The sequence below is a fragment of the Cynocephalus volans genome, chromosome 9 (assembly GCF_027409185.1).
Source record: "Cynocephalus volans isolate mCynVol1 chromosome 9, mCynVol1.pri, whole genome shotgun sequence".
Classification (NCBI taxonomy): Eukaryota; Metazoa; Chordata; class Mammalia; order Dermoptera; family Cynocephalidae; genus Cynocephalus; species Cynocephalus volans.
Genome location: NC_084468.1, coordinates 70,775,014 through 70,789,232, shown reverse-complemented (window position 1 = coordinate 70,789,232; position 14,219 = coordinate 70,775,014). Strand labels below are relative to the sequence as shown.

The window sequence follows — 14,219 nt, the reverse complement described above, 5'->3', positions numbered from 1 at the left end:
TAAGTACTTGAGGTATGGAACCTATTATAATTATTTTTTGGCAGCTGGCTGGTACAGGGATGGAACCCTGGACCTCTTTGTTATCAGCACAATGCTCTAACCAATTGAGCTAACTGGCCAGCCCCCTCGTGCCCCCCCCCTTTTTATTTTGGACCCTGGACCTTGGTGGGGTTTTTTGCTGTTATTGTATGTTTTTCATTTATGAAATTTTTTTTTTTTTTTTTTAAGATGACCGGTAAGGGGATCTTAACCCTTGACTTGGTGTCGTCAGCACCACGCTCAGCCAGTGAGCGAACCGGCCATCTGTATATGGGATCCGAACCCGGGGCCTTGGTGTTATCAGCACCACACTCTCCGAGTGAGCCACGGGCCGGCCCATTTATGAAATTTTTTAAAAAAATTATACATTCAATGGCTAGAAATAAAAAAGACCCCAAGTCATACCATTGATCTCATTTAATGTACTTTTAAAAAACATATATTTTTTGGCATATATATATTTTGGCAGCTGTCTGGGCACCATGCTCTAACCAACTTAGCTAGCTGGCCAGCCCCAACCCCCAGCCCTTTTTTTCTTCTTCCCAGCAGCTAGCTGGCATGGGGATCCAATCCCTTTACCTTGGCCTTATCAACACCACACTCTTAACTGAATAAAATTTAATTGCTATTAACCTGATGTTTCAGAACACCAAGATATAGACATTAGCAAAAAGGTTTTATGTTCCCTCTATTTCCCTATCCAAGACAAATTCAGACATCCCATTCCACTTCAAATTCTCTGTTGAAGATGTGATTTTTGTCTTTTTTTAAATGTCGTGGACCCCAGCAGAGAAAGGTCTTGGTGGCAGATACAGAGATTTGCCAACAACACACAGCCAAATTGGGTATTAAGTAATACCCAAATCTTTTTCCTTCTCTTGGGCATGAATGTTTGTCCCAAGATGAAGTGAAATCATTCTTCTCTTTATTCTCTGTTCCTTAATAGAAACAATGAAGCAGAGACTCTACTAGGAATAGCATTATGTTCTCTTGACTGGGTTCTGGGAAGGCATGCAAACTATTATGGGTTGAATTGTGTCCCTCCAAAAGTTTAATGTGTTGGAGGCTTGATCCCCACTGTGACAGCGTTAAGAAAGTGGGAATTCCTATTAGGGTAATTGAAAGGTGGGGCCTTGAAGAGGCGATTAGATCGTAGGACCATGCCATAGTGAAGGGACTAATAATGATGGTCAGGGGCATGGTTCTGGTTCAGGGGGCTTTAAAAGCAGAGCAAGTTGAGAGTCTCTCTCTCTGCTCTGCCATATTCTGCCATATGAGACCCTTGCATTGCTGTAAAAGAAGACCATCACCAGATGTGTTCCTTGGACTTTGGACTTCCCAGCCTCAGAAACTAAGCAATAAATTTTGTTTTCTTTTTTTTCTTTTTTTTTTTTTTTAAAAGATGACCGGTAAGGGGATCTTAACCCTTGACTTGGTGTTGTCAGTACCACGCTCAGCCAGTGAGCGAACCGGCCATCCGTATATGGGATCCGAACCCGGGGCCTTGGCGCTATCAGCACCGCACTCTACCGAGTGAGCCACGGGCCGGCCCAAATTTTGTTTTCTTACAAATTATTCAGTTCCAGGTATTTTGTTATAAGCAACAGAAATGGACTAATATACAAACTTTTAGTATAACTTGATTAAGAACAATGGTCACAGTTTATTAACTCCATTTGCTGCCACGAGAAAGGGGAGTTAAAGCATTATGTGAAAATGTCAAAGTTTCTCAGAATTATTCCAGAAATCACTCCTAAGATCATACCCTTTCAGATCCCCAAATTGGCCAGCTGCCAAAGAAAAAAAAAAGATCATACCCTATTCTTTGGCATTACATTTCACATGCATTAGTACAGTCCAATATATAATGATAGTATAAGAGTGTATATTCTCGGATGTACATATAAAAGGATACTTCAAAAAGTTCACGGAAAAACAGAATTAAAAGATAACATTTATCTTCCCATGAACTTTTGGAAGTCCCTTCATATACTTACATAAGGTAAAAGATATTTGATTTTTTTTTTTAAAGATGACTGGTAAGGGCATCTTAACCCTTGACTTCTTGTTGTCAGCCCCATGGTCTCCCAAGTGAGCCATGGGCCGGCCCTAAAGATATTTAATTTTTAAAAAAAGAGTATATACTTGCTTCTGCTTCCAGCAACTGTGGCCTAAGTAATTCAAACCAGCCTTCCATTCAAACCAGCCTTCCATCTGAAGACAAGAAGTAGGATGTAATATTTTTAAAAATCTTGGAAGCACTGAAGCACTAAAAAGGTAACGGGAAATTCACCTAGCAAAAATCTAGAGGCTGGCTGGTTAGCTCAGTTGGTTAGAGCATAGCCTGATAACACCAAAGTCATGGGTTCAGGTCCCCATACCAGCCAGCCACTTAAAAAAGAAAAAAATCTAGAAGGCCAAAACCCAGAGAAATAAGCCTAGTACTCGAAGCTGGTTTTGATGGCCTCACAGGACAAATGGCACAGAAATCAAAAGCCTAGATCCTACCCCAGGTGAAGTCTGATACCTCAATTACCCTATTAAACTGGTCTACAAAGGACCACATCCTCAAGATAAGGGATTTCTCAGGTTCCTCACCTGAGTGGTTAGATTAAAACTTACATTAAAATAGTCCAAGAAAGATAAGAGGCCTCAGTTGCCTAGCAGAAGCAAATAAAAATTATTTCTGAGAAAAGGTACTATCTTAGTCAACTAAGGCTGCTATAACAAAATACCATAGGCTGGATGGCTTAAACAACCAACAGAAATTTATTTCTCACAGTTCTGGGGCCTGGAAGTCTGAGACCAGGGTGCTAGAATGGTTGGGAGAGGGCCCTCTTCTTGGTTTGCCGACAATTGCTTTTTTGCTATATCTTCACACAGTGAAGGAGAAAGTGAGGGAGGGAGGGAGGGAGGAAGGAAGAGGGAGGGAGGGAGGGAGGAAGGGAGAGGGAGCGAGCGAGAGAGAGAGGGAGAAAAACTCCAATTTCTTCTTATAAGGGCACTAATCCCATCATGAGAGCCCCACCCTCATGACTTCATCTAAACCTAATTATCTCTCAAAGCCCCCCACTTCCTAATCCCATCACACTGGGGGTTAGGGCTTCAACATATGAATTTTGGGTGGCCACAAACATTCAGTTTATAGCAGGTACCTTTATCCTAGATTTCTAGTTGTTTCTACAAATATTTTTTTCAAACATAATGACCAGCACAGTTTTAAAAGCCGCCACAGTGAGAAGCAGCACAATGAACAAATCCAGGAGATACCATGTTCACATGCTTATTATGTTGAAATAAAATATAAGCTCGAAAATGTCTTCAAGGAAAAGGAAACTACAAAAGCAGTACAAAAGATGTGAAAAAAATTAAAGAGAATTTATACAATTAATACAATAAGTGAAATTAAAAACAAAAGTTGGAGGGCCGGCCCCGTGGCTCACTTGGGAGGGTGTGGCGCTGGTAGTGCCAAGGCCATGGGTTCGGATCCTATATAGGGATGGCCGGTGCGCTCACTGGCTGAGCTTGGTGTGGACCACACCATGCCAAGGGTTGCGATCCCCCTACCAGTCAAAAAAGAAACAACAAAAGTTGGATGGGTTTAACAACAGATTAGAGGCAACTGAAGAGTTACTGAACTGAAAGATAAATGAAGAGAAACCATCCAAACATAGCATGGACAGAGGCATAAAGGATATAGTGGGTAAGTATAACGAGTAACTGGGTTTTAGAAAAAGAGAGAATAAGAGGAAGTATTTGAAGAGAGAATTGCTGGAAATTTTTCAGAATGGATGAAAGACAATCTACAGATTCAATATCCCCAACAAATTGCAATTAGGAAAAATAAAGATAAGTCTACATGAAGATACATCATGGTGATACCAAAAAATTTATCAATAAACAGAAAATCTTAAAAGTAGCCAAATCTGGATTCACCTACCAGTAAGCAGGAAATACAGGAAATAGAGGTACATGTACAACTACCATGAGGGGACAACCATCCAAATCTAGAATGTGGAAAATTCACAGTAAGAATATCCCACTTCTTCAACAAGTAAATGACATGAAAAGAAGTGGGGAGTGGAGGTGGTTCTAAGTTTAAAAGAGACGTATGGTAAGCAACATTTATTATGGTAAAAAGAATCTAAAGGGCAAATCATTCCTTTATTATGACATTTACAAGTTTTATGTGAAATGGAGTACTTTCCCATGTTTGGGGTATTCCCATATTATCAGTCTTGGTGAGAAGCAAAGAGTACCACCCAATATAGAAATTTAAAAATCATTTTCCCAGGCTCCCTTACACCCAAAGCATAGATGCATAGATATGTGATCTCAACTCTGTCAATCAGAATTCTCCTGCACTGGACCTTGAGCCAGGAGTTAGTGAATCAAAGAACCAGGGATTCTGTGGAATCAATGCTGAGACAGGTGGCAGCCACAGAGGCAACAACTATCCAGAAGGAGAAGTGGTTCTAGCAGCAGCATCCAGTATCTAGTATTGATGGTGTCTTGAGAAAGTCCAAAAAGTATTTTACGGCTTTATTTCAGTAAGAACAGTGAGCTTTGTGACATTTTAATTTTTGCTGTTTCTGTCTCTCTCTCCCCAGTTCCCTGGTAGCCTTGAAAACCAACAGCTTTGTGACTCCAGTTGGTATGAAAACCAGATGCTTAGGAACCATTGGGGCACAACAGGTTTGGAGCTCCCCCAAAGCCCAATTCCTACAGAATTGCAGCTATTTGACCTACCCGGAAATTCAGTGAAAAAAGCTCCACCCTCAAGATTGTCTTTATTTCACCTGACTCAGAGCTCACTCTATGCAAAAGGCTATGTCTCTAGGTTGTTTCTCAAAAACACTAAGTGGCAGTTGTTTAACATCACACCTGTCTGAGGTGGCAGTATTAGTTGGGGCTAATTAGAGACTGACAAAAACAAAACAAAACAAAACAAAAACAACAATGACAAAAAAACCCTTGAAAAAAGCCTTGGGGAATAAATTATCTGTTGAGAACTTTGAAAAGCTCCAACATATCCCTGGGAATCTAGAAGGTCACATGCATGCGCAGAGCTGTTCACATACCCAGGAAAAAGTTGAGAAGGCAATAATCTCTCACTACTGGCTCTACACAAACAAGAAGGGAATGCTAAGGCAGAGATATAAACAGCTTGCTGGAGCATCAAAGGCATGCCCCAATATACTCAGAGAGTCCCTCAGCAAAGGCATGGAGACATTGCTTCAAATTATTTAAGGAAAATACAGTAAGCATTTTAGAAAAATACATTAAGTAAAATTGACAGAATTCAGGAATAATAGTTGTAGACAATGAAACTCCACTTTCAATAACGGTTAAGACAACTACGCAGAAAATCAACCAGGAAACATAAGACTCTAACATCTCTATGAACCAGGCGGCACTGGTGATACAGTGGTGAGCATAGCTGCCTTCCAACACTATAAACCAACTAGACATAGAAATCTATAGAACATTTCTCCCAACAACAGCAAAATACACATTATTTTCAAGTGTACATGGAATATTCTCCAGCATAATCCATATGCCAGCTTATAAAAGAAGTCTCAATTAATTTAGAAAGATTAAAATTGAACAAAGTATTTTCTCTGACCACATGGAATGAAATCAAGACTTAATAACACAAGGAAGTTTGGGAAATTCACAAGAATGTGGGAATTAAACAAAACATTCCAAAATAGCCAATAAGTCAAAAAATATATAGAAGAAATTAGGAACTAATCTGAGATGAATAAAAACTAAAACAACATATGAAAACTATGGGATGCAGCTAAGTCAGTTCATAGAGGCCAATCTATAGCTGTAAATGCCTATATTAAAAAATAAGTTACCTCTTATTTATTTTGTGGCTGTCAGATATAGGGATTGAACCCTGGACCTTGGTGTTATCAGCACTCCACTCTACCCAACTGAGCAAACTGGCTAGCCACCAAAAAATAAAAAATAATTTAAAAATTTTTTTTAAAGAAATTAGATGTCAAATTAATAACTAATTTTCCACACTAAGCAACTAGAAATATTAGAGTAAATCCAACTCAAAGCCAGCAGAAGGAATAAAATAATATGGATTAAAGTGGAAATTAAACACCAAGGTCAAGGGTTCGGCTCCTTGTACCAGCCAGCTGCCAAAAACAGCAACAACATCAACAACAAAATAAGTAAATAAAAAAGAAATTAATGAAATAGAGGATATAAAAACAATGGAGAAAATTGACAAAACCAAAACTCAGTTTTTGAAAAATCAATAAAGTTGACAAACCTTTAGTTATATTGACCAAGAACAAAAGAGAGATGATTCAAATAAACAAAATCAGGAATAAGAGAGGGGACATCAATATATAGCTTACCGAAACAAAAAGGATTATAAGAGAATACTATAAGCAATTGTATACCAACAAAATAAATAACTTTAATGAAATGGGCAAATTTCTAGAAAGACAAAAACTATTGAAATTAACTCAAGAAGAAACAGAAAATCTGAATAGACATATAACAAGAGATTGAATCTAACGTTTAAAAAAACTTTCCATAAAGAAAAGACTAGGACCAGATGAATCACTGGTAAATTTTACCAAAATGTTTAAAGAAGAATTAACACCAATCCTTCATGAATTCTTCCAAAAAAAAGAGCAAACACTTCTCAACTCATTCTATGATGCCAGTATTACCCTGATATTAAAGCCTAACAAAACTATAACAAGAAAAGAAAACCACTAACCAATATCTCTTATGAATATATATACAAAAATTTTCAAAACAAACAAACAAAAAACCCTAGGACACAGAATCTAGCAACATTTGAAAAGGATTATACACTATGACCAAGTAGGATTTAGCCCAGGAATGCAAGGTTGGTTTAACATCTGGAAATCAATCAATATACCACACATTAAATTATGAAGAAAGGACCGCATGGTAATCTTAATAGATGCAGAAAAAGCACTTGACAAAATCCAACACACTTTCATGGTTAAAAACAAAAACAACAACAAAAAACACTCAACAAACTAGGAATAGAAGTTGTTAGGAACTGAATTGTGTTCCTCCCCACCACCAATTCATATGTTAAAGCCCTAAACCCCAGTATGACTGCATTTAGAGATTGGGCTTTTGAGGAGACAACTAAAGTTAAATTAGTTCAAATGGGTGGGGCCCTAATCCAACAGGACTGGTGTCCTTATAAGAAGAGAAAGATACACCAGAGATATCTCTGTTTTTCTCTCTGTGTGTACAGAGAAACAACCATAAGGGAACAGTAAGAATGCAGCCATCTGCAAGCAAGAAAAAGAGGCCTCACCAGAATCCAATCCTGCTGGTGCTGTCATCTTGGACTTCTAGTCTTCAGATCTGTGAGAAATGAATGTTGTTTAAGCCACCCAGTCTGTAGTATGTTGTTATGGCAGCCCAAACAGACTACTATAGAAGCAATGTCCTCAACCTGATAAAGACTATCTAAAAAATCTCACAATTAGCATTATACTTAACGACAAAAGACCAAATTCTTCCCTGTAAGATGAGGACCTGAACAAAGATGTTCAGTCTCGCTACTTATATTCAACATGGTACTGGGCATTCTGGCTGAAATAAAACTATTTCTATTTGCAGATGACATGATATTGTCTATATAGAAAAGCCAAAGGAATCTACAAAAGGCCAGAAGCCCCTGGGGCGGCACCTGAGCCAGGGTGTGGGGGGTGCCAAGGGCCTCAGCCAACCCCTGCAATGTCCGCATCCAGCCCAGTGATGACCAGGCTAGCACCAGAAGCCCTCCAGCTCCTGAGCGGGGGTGGGGGGGAGGGGCTGTGGGCCTCAGCCATGCCCTGCCCCTGCTGTCCACAACCAGGCCTGTGAAGGAGCCAGTCATAGGCCAGCCCCGCCCCCCGCCCCTTCCTCTCTCCCACATTCCCTCCAACTGCTCTGCAACAGCATCTTAGAATGTAAAAAATAAATAAATAAATAAATAAATAAATAAATAAATATCTACATAAAGTATTAGAAGTAATGAGTTCAAGCAAGGTGAAGAGTACAAGATCAAGATACAAAAATCAGTTTTTATTTCTATACACTAACAACAAGCAATCCGAAAATGAAATTAAGAAAACAATTTCTTTTACATTAGCATCAGAAAGAATGTAATATTTAGAAATAAATTTAACACAAGGAGTGCAAGGCTTGTAAACTTCAATCTATAAAACATCATCAAAGCAAATTAAAGACCTAAATAAGTGGAAATATAGCCCATGTTCATGGATTAGGCTTAATATAGTTAAAATGGCAGTACTCTCCAAATTGATTTACTGATTCAATGCAATCACTATTAAAACCTTAGCTGGACATTTTGCAAATATTGATAAACTGATCTTAAAATTCATATAGAATTGTAAGGAACCCAGAATAGCTAAAATAATCTCAAAAAAAGAGAGAACAAAGTAGGATTTATGCTTCCTGATTTCAAAATTTCTTACAAAGGTGCAGTAATCAAGAGTTATACTGGCATAAGAATAGACATAGAGATCAATGGAATAGAGTTCAGGGTCCAGAAATAAATCATTATACTTACAGTCAATTGATTTTTGATGAGGTTGCCAACACAATGTAATGGGGAGAAGAATATTATTTTCAATAAACAGTGTTAGGACAACTTGATACTTGCATGCAAAAAAATGAAGTTGGATCCCAACATATACAAAAATGAACTGCAAAAAGATGAAAGAGGTAAATATAATAGCTAAAACTATCAAATCCTTAGAAGAAAACATATAAGCATAGTAGCAAATCTTTGTGACCCTGGATTAGGCAATGCTTTCTTAGATACAATGCCAAAAGCACAGTGCAAAAGGAAAAATTAGATAAATTGAATTTCATCAAACTTAAAAACTTTTGTGCTTCAAAGGAAATCATCAAGCGAACAGATAACCCACAGAATGGGAGAAAATATTTCCAAAACATATATCAGATAAGAGATTTGTAACTAGAATATATGAGGAACTCTCACAAATCAGCAATAAAAAGACAAATAACTCAATTTTAAAATGGGCAAAGAATCTGAGTAGATATTTCTCCAAAGGAGATATACAAATGGTCAAAGAGCACATGCAAGATGCTGAACATCATTAGTCATTAGGGAAATGAAATTTAAAACCATGATATTATTTCACACACACTAGAATGACTCCAATAAAAAAGACGGACAAGCCATCACTCTCTAATGCTAGTGCCGCCTCTACCTGGCTAAGATCCAGCCTAAGGAGAAGGAGGGTAAGTAAGGAGGTTTCTATACCATGGCTCATTACAAAGCAGACTGCCCACAAATTGATTGGTGGTAAAGCACCAAAGAAATAACTGGCCACAAGAGCTGCTCACAAGAGTGCGCCCTCTACTGGAGGGGTGAAAAAAACCCATCGTTACAGGCCTGATACTATGACACTGTGTGAAATTAGACATTGTCAGAAGTCCACTGAACTTCTGATTTGCAAACTCCCCTTCCAGCATCTGGTGCAAGAAATTGCTCAGGACGTCAAAGCAGAACTGCACGTCAAGAGCACAGCTATTGGTGCTTTGCAGGAGGCAAGTGAGGCCATCTGGCCTTTTCGAAGACAACAACCTGTGTGCTACCCATGCCAAACGGATAACAATTTTACCAAAAAACATCCTGCTAGCATGCCACATACAGGGAACATGCTTAAGAATCCACTATGATGAGAAACTTTTCATTCTCAAAAAAACATTTCACTTCTTCCTGTTATTGGTGGTTCTGAACATTAGATATTTTTCTCCCATGGGGTCAAAAGGTACCTAAAAATATGATTCCAAGTGGAAAAATAGGGAACAGAAATCAGATATTGGAAGTTTTTCCATTTACATTTGTGTGTGAATTTTTAATATAAATGCAGGGACGTAAAGCATTAATGCAAGTCAAAATGTTTCAGTGAACAAGTTTCAGCAGTTCAACTTTATAACAATTATAAATAAACCCGTTAAAATTTTCTGGACGATGCCAGCATTTGGATTTTTAAAAACAAATAAATTTCTTATTGATGGCAAAAAAAAAAAAAGAAAAGAAAAAAGAAAACGAAAAAGAAAAAACAGACAATGACAAGTTTTGGTGAGAATGTATAGAAATTGGAACCCTCATACATTGCTAGTGGGAATATAAAATGATGTAACCAGTTTGAAAGACAGTAACAGTGTGGCTTTTCCTCAAAAAGTTAAACACAGAGTTACCATATGACTCAGGAATTTTACTTTTAAGTATACCCAAGAAAAATTGGCTGCCTGGTTAGCTCAGGTCGTTAGAGCATGGTGCTGATAATACCAAGGGTTCAATCCCTATACCAGCCAGCTGACAAAAAAAAAAAAAAAAGAAAGAAAGAAAGAAAGAAAAGAAAAAAGAAAACTTAAGTTCACACAAAAATTTGTGCACAAATGCTCATAATAATGTTATTGGTAATAGCCTAAAAGTAAAAACAACCTAACTGCTGAACAACTGATGAATGGATAAACAAAATGTGGAATGGCCACACAATAGAATATTACTTGGCCATAAAAAGGAATTAAAGCACGGATACATACTACAACATGGGTGAAACTTGAAAACAGCATACTAAATAAAAGTAGCTAGACACAAGTGTCACATGGTATATGATTCCATTTATATAAAATGCCTAAGATATGCAAATTCATAGAGACAGGAAATAGATTACTGGTTGCCCAGAGGCTAGGAAAAGGCAGAGTAGGAAATGACTGCTAATGTGTATGGGGTTCCTTTTTGGGGTGCGGAAAAAAAAGGTTCTAAGTGGTGATGGTTGCACAACTTTAGGAATATACTACAAACCATTAAATTTCACATTTTAAAAGGTGAATTTTATCTTATTTTATTATATCTCTTTAATGCTGTTATTTTATAAGTATACATTCATCCAACATAAAGTATATACCTTTATTTGAAACAGATTTGAACTAATCTCTGAAAAGACAATTTTTAAACACATAATAAGGGAATTTCGAACATGGGCACGACAATGGTATTTAGTTCTTTTTTCTTTTTCCTTTTTCTTACTTTGTGTTCTTTCTTCCCAGGTATTTTGTTTTGTTTTTGGCGGCTGGGTGGTACGGGGATCCAAATCCTTAACCTTGGTGTTATAATGTTGTGCTCTAACCAACTGAGTTAACCAGCCAGGCCGGTATTTAGATAGTTTTTCAAGAAAGTTCTTAGCTGTCAGATATATACACAAAGATATCTGTGGTAAAATGATATGGTGCATGGGATTTACAGCATGAAAATAAGGAAGTAGAGAAAAATAAGACTGGAATAATGTTAATAATTTTTAAAGGTGGGTGATGGGCACAAGAGTTTCTTATACGATAATTTCTAGTCTAGTGAATATTTGGAAATTTCCATTAAATTTTGAAGAATAACTAAGAAAAGATTAAAATAATAAGCAGCTGAGAAAAGAAATACTGCTTCCAAAGAAGCAACAATAAAGCTTATTTCTGACTTCTGAATAGAAACCATAGAAGCCAGACAACAGAGGAATGATGCACTGAAAGTGGTGAAAGAGAATAACAATTGAGAATCCTTCAATTCCCTACCAGCCAAAATTCTTCCGAGATTAAAGGTAAAATTAAAAACATTTTCTGAAAGAAATTAATATGTCACCAGGAAACTGTCACTAAAGGAAATTCTAAAGCTTATACTAAATGTAGAAGATAAGTGGTCCCACATAAAGGCCCAAGATACAAAAAAGGAATTAAAAGTCAAAAAAAAGTGGTATAAATGGGGGAAAATGTAAACAAACATTGACTATAAAAAAATGAATGTTCATAAAGAAGCATATACTCTTGTATACATTCCATAAGTTTTATAAGATCATGGTCAAAACTTGGAGTTTTCAGAGTTTTATTGTTATGAAGATTATAAATACCTTTGTACAATATTCTTTATTCCTTTGGATTGCAGTGATCTGTTGTTGTACATTTCATAAAGTAGTATAATTTTATTCTTGTTGCCATATTGCTCTTCAAAAAGACTGAATAATCTACAGAGCCATTTACAACATTTTTGTATTGATCAATTTAATTTTATTTGCCAACATTGGTCTTTATTTTTTTTTTTCCTAGCTTAAGAAAGATGTAATGGTATCTTAAAACTCTTTCAGTTTGCTTTCTTTACATTGTAATAGGACTAAACTCATTAGTATTTTCTAAAATGCAAAAGGAATTTGACGATTTACCTTACAAGTTTGTCACTGAAGCACGGTATTTGGACTCCAACAACTTGACCATTCAGAATATTTTTTTTTTTTTTTGCTGGCTGGTACAAAGATCAAGCCCCAGATCTTGGTGTTATCAGCACCATGCTCTAACCAACTGAGTTAACTGGCCAGCCAGGATATTTTTATATACCAGTATTTATTCTTTGTATTAACCACAGCATTGACAGTCGTTACATCATATAGAAACTGACCTTAGTGTGTGGAAAAATTAGGTTAGCAATATACTAGATTAACTAGTACAATGGAAGAATTCTGAATGATCACAAAGGAATTGCTCATTATTTTCTCATGGATTTTCTAAGAAATACGAATTATCAGTCTTTTATCAAATTGAAAATAAATATTACTGTTAGGAATGACATAAAATAAAAATGATTTTACCTAAAACTGCCATGTGGGAAAATTGGTGATATACACATTTTATTTAAAAAATAACATTTCTTTATAGATTATTGAAAACTTTAAATCTTGACCCAGGAAAGCTTAGAAATAATGAATGAACTAAAATCAAAACTTTAAATTGATAAAATAAAAATTGTATTGAGTGTAACTGAAAAACAACAAAAATATGCCATATATCTCTAGTTGTTAGAGACTCCTTAGGTTCCTGCTCCCCTCATGCAAACTGCAATTATTTCTTCCCCCATCTGTTAGGACGCTGGACATAAATCACTCCAGGGCCCCCCCTTCCAGACTTTCCTGTACATTCCAAGACTGTGGGTAGCATATTTTAGGGGACAGGAAGAGTGGTAAATATGTTCACCTATTAACTTATCTAATTCTTGCAGTAACCCTGATGAAAGAAACTTAGTTTAGGGGGTGTAGAGTAATTTTCTCCATGAACATCTGGTGATGAAAACTTCAGCAAGGACAAATAACTTGCTTAGTGTCTTGTCCTGTTAGAGCCAGAATTCAAACCTGTCTGGCTAGAAAGCCTATGCCCTTCTGTATACCAGCCTGCCTGTCAGTTTTGTGTTCGGAGGTGTTTTACCTAGCTTGGACCCCCACGGAAAAATTTATCAAGACTATTTATACACCAGTCTATATGCCTTAACTATATTAAACCAGTAAGAGTCGATCTATAGAATCTCAACACTATTTTTTTCTTTCTGTCCTGAATGGTGTTAGAGAGAGCACCATCTCACCATTTCTGCAGGCTTTAAACCTGAGAAAGTAAATTATTTGAGACTGAGGAAGTAAAAATATGCCCTGGGAGGACCAATACAGATAAAATCAGCTGCATAATTAACCAGAAATAATGTTTCTCTCAAATACATGCCGCAGCTGTAAAGCATCAAAACTATCCCCTTCCGGGCCGAGCCCGTGGTGCACTTGGTAGAGTGCTGTGCTGGGAGCGCAGCAACGCTCCCGCCGCGGGTTCGTGTCCTATATAGGACTGACCAGTGCACTCACTGGCTGAGTGCCGGTCACGAAAAAACGACAAAAAAAAAAAAAAAAAAACTATCCCCTTCCTTGAGTGACTACTGTTTCCTTGCCAATGAGAAAACTGAGTCTCTGAAATCATAGACTAGAAATTTTCTGGGCTGGCTGGTTGGCTCGGTTGGTTAGAGGATGGTGTTGATAACCAGGATCAAAAGTTCACATCCCAGTACCGGCCAGCTGCCAAAAAAAAAAAAGGAAATTTTCTGTTTGAAATTATATCAGGAAGAGTGAAATATCCCACTCTTGCCTGGAGATCTGTGACACAAAGAAACAACTTTGATTTCCAATCCAGGTGCCTAGTAGCTTCAGAGGAGTTTCTGAAAATAACATTCCACCTTTCTTTCTAATTTGCATATTAACAGGAGCCTTTTCTATTTTGCAGTCCAGATCTGATGTTGTCCCTTTTACATACAACCCTGCTTTGCTTTC

At 37.2% G+C, this 14,219-nt stretch overlaps 1 protein-coding gene across 1 annotated transcript in view; it reads right to left on the bottom strand.

The window, feature by feature from the left end:
* Positions 1 to 14,219, bottom strand: part of ENOPH1 (enolase-phosphatase 1) — an 84,048-nt gene that overhangs the window by 44,825 nt on the left and 25,004 nt on the right. The gene's annotated exons all lie outside the window — the stretch shown is intronic.